General features: G+C 41.1%; 1 long non-coding RNA gene across 1 annotated transcript in view; it reads left to right on the top strand.

Moving 5' to 3' along the window:
- Positions 1 to 1,403: 1,403 nt before the first annotated feature.
- LOC102043025 overlaps positions 1,404 to 9,328 on the top strand; it is an 11,889-nt gene continuing 3,964 nt past the window's right edge. The window contains exons 1-3 of the long non-coding RNA XR_265436.2: positions 1,404 to 1,513; positions 5,022 to 5,159; positions 6,575 to 6,664. This is a non-coding gene — a long non-coding RNA (uncharacterized LOC102043025). The remainder of the gene's footprint in view (positions 1,514 to 5,021; positions 5,160 to 6,574; positions 6,665 to 9,328) is intronic.

Genomic DNA, 9,328 nt, shown 5'->3' with positions numbered 1-9,328 from the left:
GTCATTTTGTTGGCATCACAGAGTAGCGTGAGGAGGGAGCAGAGGCAATAGAATCCGGTTTTGCTGTCCAGTCATGAACAAGGGTAACAGCTGATGAAAGCATGAGCCGGTCCAGTGCTTTGCCCAAATCTATGGTCAGAAACACAGTTGCACATTGGTTTTATTTTAACAGCTAATTTTGAATAATAGGACAAGTTTTTGTAAGATTGGGAGCTACACATTTCCTCTTTTGATCCCAACAGCTACTGCAAACAGTACCAGCTGAAGCTTTCCCAGCTCTAACACGGGCACAGTGGCCGTGGTCCTTTGTGCATTATTTTGTTTGTACTTTGTGCTCTCACTACGTGCAGTGGCTGCACACAAGGTGCTCATTACTCATCCTGGCTGTGTTCTCAGAGGTTTTGCTCTGGATTTGCACCACAGAAGTCACTCTGTGAGAGAGGCAATCCTCTGCTGCCCCTCTCTTCTTGTGCTCCACGGGCTGCAAAGCCAAAAGTGTGGTCAGAACATCCCAACCATGCCTGAAACCTGGGCCAGCTCGGAGCACCTGACAGCTGATGGGAAGCAGAGCAGCTCTGAAGATGCTCTGCTTTCCCCTGGGGTGTGACCTGGAGGAGCCTGGCAGTGTGTCCCTGCCCTGGCTCCACTCTGAGATATTTTTGCATGGTTTGAATGCTGCTCAGAGCCTGGCTCAGTGGGTGTGTGCTGCCTGTGGCAAGGCTCATGTTTTCTGAGTGCTTTCTGAGTGCTGGATGCACTTTGCCTATGACTGGCGTTGCAGTGGATATATGTGTAAGCCACAGCTGGTAAACAGAAAAAACAGAAGTGAGTCAATTAGCAGAAATGTCTTTTAGTGCTTCTCATGATTTGCAGTTAAATTTTATTTATTTGCAGTAAAATGCCTTGTTGCACCTAATGCAAAACCAATATAGTCACGTGTCTGCTGAAATGCTGCTTCTGCTTTTTCCAGGATCGGAAAGTACTGAAGTATTTTTTATTTTTCACAAAAAATAGTGTTTGGGGGTGGTGCTAGGTCATCACCAGATACTTTTAGTTACTTTTTTTGTCCCATTTTTACTTTTTCTGTCTGTCTTGAAAAAATGGGCTGTGCAGCCTTTGATCGCCTGTGGAATATTCAGAGGAAAGCGTAATATTCTGAGGCTCCACTTTCCCATGGTTTCCTGAAGGAGTCTCTGTTTATCATTCAGCCTGCAGTGCCTGTATTGGGTTATGCCAGGAATGTGGAAAGCTATATGGGAAAATCTGTCAGGCTGTGAAAAGGTCTCAGGCTTTGAAATTTTATGGAGCATGCTGGCTAATGCACATTCCATATTTCAGGGTGTCTGGCTCCCCTTGCTCCGGGTAAGGATGTGACGTGGAATACGTGGGCACGTCTTGTTACAGGCACTGCTGAGCTGATAAACAACGCCACGGAGCTGGGGAAGCACCAGAGAGGAAATCCCATGAAGGAATAAATTACAGTGACACCTACTAGTGTTGGTACAGCTGAAAGGTCAGTCCCCATTTACAAAACATGATCTCTAACATGGCAAGGAATGCTGGTGTAACTCCTTTTCCACCACAGCCTTCCAGTAAAATCCCAGTTTAGGAGTGGGACCCACGGTTTTCCTATAAACAAATATTTGAGAGACTCATCTACAGCTTAGAACTTTAGCTGCTGTAAATCAAAATCATGCTCATAAGAGGGCTTCCTTTCAGATATTTCAGCAGGACCTATGTTTGCAAATCACCAAGCAGTAAATGGGACTTGGATGAAGTGCCCTGAGTTGTGCACGTATGAAGTACAGTGTGTATTCTGTGTGCTTTGTAAAATAAAATAAAAAGAAAATTATTTACCCTTTGCACACACAGTTTCAAAGTCTAAAACTGTGGATTGTACTGAAGGACTTATTTCCCTGATTTTTAACTTCAAAATGCCTTGTAAGGTTAACTGTGAACCCTGGTATGATAATTTTAAAATAAGACAAACAAACCAAAATCTTGGGAAATGAAAGGAGCTTCCAAATTAAAAAGCTGCAATGAAAAACCTTTAAATACTTTATTATTTTCCCCTCTCTGCTGAGTGTAGTCGCCAAGCAAATCAACCCTCCTGACTACCTCTTAAAAAAGGTGGGATGTTAAGAAAAAATCTGTTGGTGTGTGGTTGACAGATTGAATTTTCTCTGTGCATGGGCTTAGAGAAAGTGAGGCACAAATTCCAGAACTGCAGGAGTTTGGCTACATGACCACATCCAATACTGGTTGTATAAAAAAGACTCCAAGTTTAGAGGTGGGACATCCAGCCAAAGCCAGTCTCCCAGGTGGTGTATCCAAAGCCATTTGAGTATTTTATACATCAAATCAATGTATAAAATCAAAGATGGCAAATCTGGCTTAAAAGGCAGCAGACACTCCATTCACATCCAATCAGTCCTGTAGGTTCAGGGAGAGACTCTGTGTAAAAAATACTCCGCCAAATAAGCACAAAAAGAAAAAAAAATCAGTTTGTCTGCTGGATGGAATTCTGTGGCCTGGTTTATGCAAATCAGACCACAATGTTGTAATTTGACTGTAGAATGACTTGATACATTTTTTTTTAGTAGCTCTGTCTTCCTTGTCCAGCAGCTCCATATTTCAAATAGCAGAAGTTGTTTAGAAGCTACTGTATTTTTATTAAAAAAAAAAAAAAAAAAGGGCTGGTCTGGGCAGCTACTGCATGCTTGGGAAGACCATCCTTTAGAAGACATGGTCTGGGTTAAACTTGATGAGGGTGATGAATCTGTGATGCACCTGGATGATTGTTGGCCAGAGTGAACCCTATCCACACCTGAGCTTGTGCATGTGGATTCATGGATGCACTAAGGGTGATGGGTTATGGACATCTTCCCCTAAAGTTTGTGTTGTTTTTTCAGGCTTATATCCAGACCTTAGCAATACTCAGACCTCATGTTTTTGTTCAAAATACGAAGCAAATGCATTGTGAAACTGATCTATTTCCAAATAATTTTGTCACCAGGCAATTAAAATATCACGTGCTATAAACATCTCTAAGACGTTATGGGTGGGAAAGTTGCCAGTTTCACAAGTCACATTGCTTTCAAAAGCACAATGAATGTACAGTTCTCTGAACAGTCTGGAAAGAAAAGTAATTTTCCAGCTCTTAAAATCCTTTTATAGCTTTTTGCAGTGCTCTGAAGTCAAATTATGATGATTTTAAAGACAGAACTGTTAAGTGCCAATGATTTGTCAGTACTGGCACACTTAAATCCATAACATGGTTGGGCCCATGCTTAATATCTTAATTGTGCATATGAAATTCCTTTAAAGTGAAGCTGGCCAGAAAATGCATGCTTCTTATATTAAAAAAAAATCACTTTTTTATATTAGAAAAAAACCCCCTTCAAATAGCTTACACCTTTTTATTTTAGTGTTGCTGTTTCTGCTTAAGAAAAATGATTGTTTAGACTAGGAATTTAAAGAGGAGTCTGTAAGAGTTGACTCTTCTGCCATGATTAGGCACCAGACTATTTTCCTGGACTTTGAAAATTGCATTGCTCATGTCTTGATCAAATTGACTTCAATTTATAAAAAGTGAAAAAGCATCTCTTGAAATTATTTGTTAGCTTTAATATAAAATGCTGTGAACCTGATGGCTTGGAAATATAGTTGGAGTTCTGAATGTGATGTTGTTAACCAAGTTCATTAAGCAAAAGATTGTGAGCTAATTAATTGTAATCTTCATGTGGCCAGGAGGATCTTCAGTGCGATGTACTGGATAGAAAAAAAAGTAATAACACTTCACAGCCTGTAATTGCTATCTGAAAAGAAGGAAAAACAATGTAACAGCCTTAATGACCAGTCCCAAAGTAACACAATTTGCTTTAGTCTATTGTTGGTCTTTAGGAACAAGAATTCCAATGGGAATACACCAGAGGAGTGCTAACAATTGGAAAAATTTACCTAAACAATTAAGAAGACTATCCTGAGTAATGGAGTTACTTGGGAAGTCCAGCAGGCCATGGGTGCTGTAGGTTGGTGCTCTGCAGACACACACTGGACAATGTGCTCGTGTCCAGTGGGCTCCGAGCAGTCTGTGTCAGCCCAGGGAAGGGGAATAGTTTATTTCTTCTTCTCTACTGATGTACGAAGAGCAGAGCAGACACTGAGGCTGAGTTTGCCTCAATGATGGAAAACTGGGCTGATTTGGGGCAGCAGATTAGGCAGGAAGTTGCCGTGGGAGAGGCAGAGGCACGGTGAAAGATCCAGCAATCAGCATCCCTCCTCCCAACCCTTGGTCCATACAGGCATGCAGCATAACTGACTTTCAAGGTGAATTTTGAATGTTTTCTCAGTAAAATGTATGTATATAAAATGAGAGTATTTTCAGACACAGGAAAGACAGCTCCAAAGCTTTTGAAGAGGAGATGCCTTCTGAAGAGCTTCCTTTACGAAAACAAAGCCTTTGTCTCCTTTATCTTACCTCACCTCTCATTTTACTCTGCTTTGGCAGTGAGAAAGGACCTTCACAATGAGGATGTGCTGTTTAATTTAATTTAATTTAAAGCTGCTGCTCCTGGTACTACATTGCACTTCAGGAATGATGTCAGGAGAAACAGATAAAAACTGAGAATCATGTAGGTATGGATGCATGCTGGGGGATATTATGCATCCTGGTCTGCAGCATTTTTGGAAAATTCTCTCTCAAATCTTTGTTGGAAATTGTATGTGAAAAAACCCCAAAGCAGTTATTTCTTCTTTTCTGATGCTTAGTAATGTGGTATATAAATATGACCAAAGCAATGAGCATGCGATTTCACTGCAAGTGCTGAGGGAGTAATAGGTGGGAATTAGCAAAAGAATAGGAGGAATGAATGGGGATATGCACTGAGAGTTTATTCTCTTTGAAAGATGATCTCTTCCTGAGTTACTGAATAGCTAATGGCTCATACAAATGGTTGCAGACAGGATAGATTGCCTCAAGATTGATGGCTGACTGTTGTTGGTCTATGTTTTTAATCCAGGCTTCTGAAGGAATGCAAAATTCCTAGCTCAAGATCAATTATCCAAGGACATCAAGAGGAAAAAGACAGTCACAGTATTTGTCTGCTTCTCAAACTACCCAAGATGTGAAACTGGTTTTGCTTGCAGTGACATGCCTGGTAATGCAATGTAATACTTTCTTATTACAACCCTGTGCTTGCAGTTAAAGGTTAGAAAAAAAAAGAGTTTCTGAAACACAGCACCTTCGTTGCACTTTTTGATGCTTTTGGTAATGGTGTTGTCTACAAAGATAAATCCTGGGGACCTGGGAGGTCACAGCAACAAAGCTGAATGTGCCTGAGTCACTTGGGGTGGGCAGCACGTCAGTAGCTGTGCTCTTCATCTGAATTCATTTCATCACACTGCAGAAATGCCAGGGTACAGCAGGGGACACAGGAATCATACAGCAAGCAGAGATGGGTCTGAGTAGCTGTGAAGGAGGCACTTCCACAGAATTTGTCTGAAACATGTGCCTGGTCTTCACTGGCATTAATGAAACAGGCTGGGGCAGGGACTGGAGCTGGCTAAGAAGTCCAAATCTTCCAGTGCAGCTCCAAAGCACAAGCCAGATAATGACCATGAAGCTGTTCTCTCAAGTGTAAGTGGCTCCTTACAACAACACCTGTTAAATTTCCTTTGATTTTCCATTAACTAAATACCAACATGGAGGTACATGCATAAGGAAGGCTGGCAAAAAGATAAAACTATAACATTTTATGGGGAATTTTAAAAAATGGCAACTCCAAAAGAATGCACGCTATTATTTCTATCTGCTTTTAGGTTCTGATAATTCCTCTAATATACAGAGCATGAAAATTAGATAAATGCTTTGGGCACAATTGTATACATCAAGTTTTGAAAATGTTTGCTCATTTTTCTTCTCTGAAGAAGAAAACATTTCTACTTGGATCAAGTGAGACACAGAAGAGAGTTGATGCTGATAATGTTGTTTAAGATGATGAAATCAGCAATAGATACAAATCAGATTAAATTTCCACACAAAATAAGGACAAATTAATTTAATAACTTCCTGCCAATGGTGAAAGTCAAAAAATAATTGAATCAGAGAAGAGAAGAGAACTAGGTTAATTGAGCACATAAATTCTTAACTACTGGGCCACTTTTAATTTAAATACATCACAATGGTGGTTATTAATTTTAAATGAAAGCTTACATCCAAATATCAAAAGCTGTAGCTTCCTGTACTTTCTTAGACAACCAGCTGTGTTCAGAATTCTGTACAAGTGGGGAACTGAGTTTTTAAAGATGAAAGTGAAAGGATTTTAAAAATGTATGTTACTTATTTGTGGCTACTGAAGAATTCTCTAGTACAGCTCATAGTGTTGATGCTTTTTCTGTTTTTACTACTTCCCATTATGCCCAAATAAGCCACCATAATAATTTTCTATGCAACATGTGGCCATTGGATTTGGAGGTGATGTGCAAAACTTTGGAAGTTATCCCTGCTCTCTTTTTGGAAATAAAAGGCACGACTCAAATAAAACCCACTTCCTCTGCTCTGTCTGCCCCACAGAGGTTCCTTGACTCGTGAGTTTGGCCTATGAGACAGGACATCCTGTGTGATTTCAGCAAGTCCATATGGTTCTCCAGAGCTTTTCCCAAGGTGAGCATTAGAGAACATCAAATGCTGCTCAACAGAGAGAGGAAATCTTGTGTAATGCTTTTGTTCTGCTAACATCTATGTAAAGAGCTGCCTGGGAGTTTTGGAATGGAATCTGTCATCGCTGTAATCCTGTTCTGGAAAATTGTGATGGAGACAACACAGGCAGTGGTGTCATTGGCCATCTGACACAGCCACTGCCCACAGCAAACTCATCTCCTCCCCAAACTTCCCTTTGTCTCTGACTTTTGAATGCCCAATTAGCAAAGCTTATTGGTGGGGCTTTTTTTTTTTTTTTCTTTCACAGCTGTGTTAAAATTCAAAACACAGATATGTGAGAAAAAGGCTAATATAGAGGAGGGTCTGTTCAACGTTCTCTGCAGACTTCAGAGGAATTTTTGTGCACTCTGCCTTCAGTGTCATATTGCAGAAATTCTTCTTCGGTTCATACAATGCAATAAACAAGCCTCCTGTGTATTAGCTTTTTATTTTAACACTTCTACTCACAGTCTATGGCAAGTGGTAGAACTACAAGAAAGAAGCAATTTGCTTTGTAAGGGTTCTGGCCTGCCCCTTGTTTTCATAGACACCTATTTATTGAGGACCTGTTGCCATGTAGGGCAGTGGTAGCTGTGTGACATCATGCAAAAATGCTATTTATACACTGTGTGCTAGCAATTGTGTTGGACAGTCATTATTATCATTCCATGCCTTTGTAAAGGAAGTGGGAAGAGAGCCTGTGTTGTAACCTTGTTTTAGTGGTGGATTGCCCTTTTCCCCAGGTAAGTTACCTGTTTGTAAGGTAGTGTTGCAGGCTGTGCTTTATGAATTGTACATTTCTATTTGAACATCTTTAGATATGCACTGAGTTATTGTTTTACAGATTATAACTTTACATATAACAGAGTGCCTTGTGTTTAGAGAAGATAATCCCAGAATGGCTGGATTTTGATTGTGGCTGTGAGTGCTCAGCATCATTGAGATTTAGCCCAGAGAGATTTGGATTAAATGCATAAAGAATACACCTTCTCCCCATAATAATTCCTTCTTGCATGTTGTACAAGTAAAGAAGCTACAAAATGTTGGGAGTTGCTAAAGCTGTACATAAAATCAGGCAGCTGCAGGTGTTTCTCAGTTCTCACAGCAGTGCATGTTCCCTGGCTCCATCACAGCTCCATGCCAGGATGGGACCTGTACCTCTCCATCCACATTGTTCCCACTTGTCACCCTGCTTTCCATAAGCATGAGAGCTGGATGGAAATGGAGAAGGGGTGTGCTGAAGCTGTGTCCTTGACCTGGGCAGCAGGAGGCCTCCCATGTATCCCTCCAAGATACTTATTTGGCTGCTGAGTTGGATTTTTTGCCTTTCGGACTTCATTTTCTGAGTGTCACCAAGAGGCATCACTTTATTTTTGTTTTCCAACCTGATTCTTCTGTTGCTGGCATGATGTGTCTTTGATTAGACCATTGAGTGACAGTAGAGGTGTGAGAGAGAGAAGCAGGAGTGAAGTGAGACCCATTTGTTCAAAGGGTCTGCCTTTTTCCCACTGAAACAAATACTAGTAAATGGTCAAACTCTGTTCAGTGGCTGAAATGATGTGGCTCCTGTGCACAATGGGTAGTTTAACTGTGTTCAGAACCCACATATAGTGGGTCTACTGTTTTGTTTTGTTTTAAAGAAAAAGTAACTGGGTGGATTGTTTGGATCCACCAGAGCTCCAACACAGAAGGAGAGGGACAAATATTATCCTCATTACTGCCAACCCCACCACCTGCAGGGGTTATTGCCGGAATCTGAGATACAGGCATGAGGACTTGGTATCACTGTTACTGCCCGGTGAGTCTGATCAAGTAAAAGATGTTCATCTGTTCCTGAGAAATGTGTAGGTCAGTCCCAGAGCCTTTTTGCTGGAGACTAGGAAGGCTTGGCTTTAACCCTGGTTCAGGCAGCATCCCACATTGTGAATTTGAAAGTCAGCTTGGGTTTGGAATGAAGGTGCTAGAAACTTTACAGACCTGTGGATGAAAAATGCTGCATCAGTGTTTCCTGTGAGACAAATCTTGGTTATGTACTCAGACCAGAAAATACCACATCGTGGGCTGGCTCTCTGTAAGTGATGGAGTTTTTCCTGTGCACAGTTTTTCTGTTCATGATAAACTGTTGAAGCAAGTTCCATAGAAGCAGCTGGAGGCTGAAAAATTAAGGTGAATCTCATAGTAAGGATTTATCCAAAGCAGGACTGACTGTATTTTTAAATGGAATGTGCAGGGAGCAACAGACAGCCATGTAGTCTGTTGGAAACACTCTACAAGATTTCAGGTCTTTAACTTTTTAACCTTTGCATAATTCCTAAAATCTTTTATGGTTTCACTAATTATTTCCTAAAAGTGTCTGTGAGTAACAAATAGTTTTCTTATGCAGCTTTAACTCTGCTTCCACGTGGACAGTGGGTTTTCTGGCTTGGGTTTTGATGCTCTTGGGTAATAGTTCATGGTGGGGGGGAAGGGGAATGGAGCTCCCAACTGGGAATCTTCAACACAAAAACTGTTAAGGGGTGATAAATCATTGGAGGCCCAGCATGTGATTCAAAGCTGTGGCCACCAGCAGTGACCCATGGGGCTGGAGATATCCGTGACAGGGAGCAGGGGGAGGTGTTTGGCATTCCT

Source organism: Geospiza fortis, unplaced genomic scaffold (assembly GCF_000277835.1).
Source record: "Geospiza fortis unplaced genomic scaffold, GeoFor_1.0 scaffold590, whole genome shotgun sequence".
NCBI classification, from domain to species: Eukaryota; Metazoa; Chordata; class Aves; order Passeriformes; family Thraupidae; genus Geospiza; species Geospiza fortis.
The sequence above is the reverse complement of the archived record's forward strand: the minus strand, read 5'-3'. Positions and strand labels throughout refer to the sequence as shown.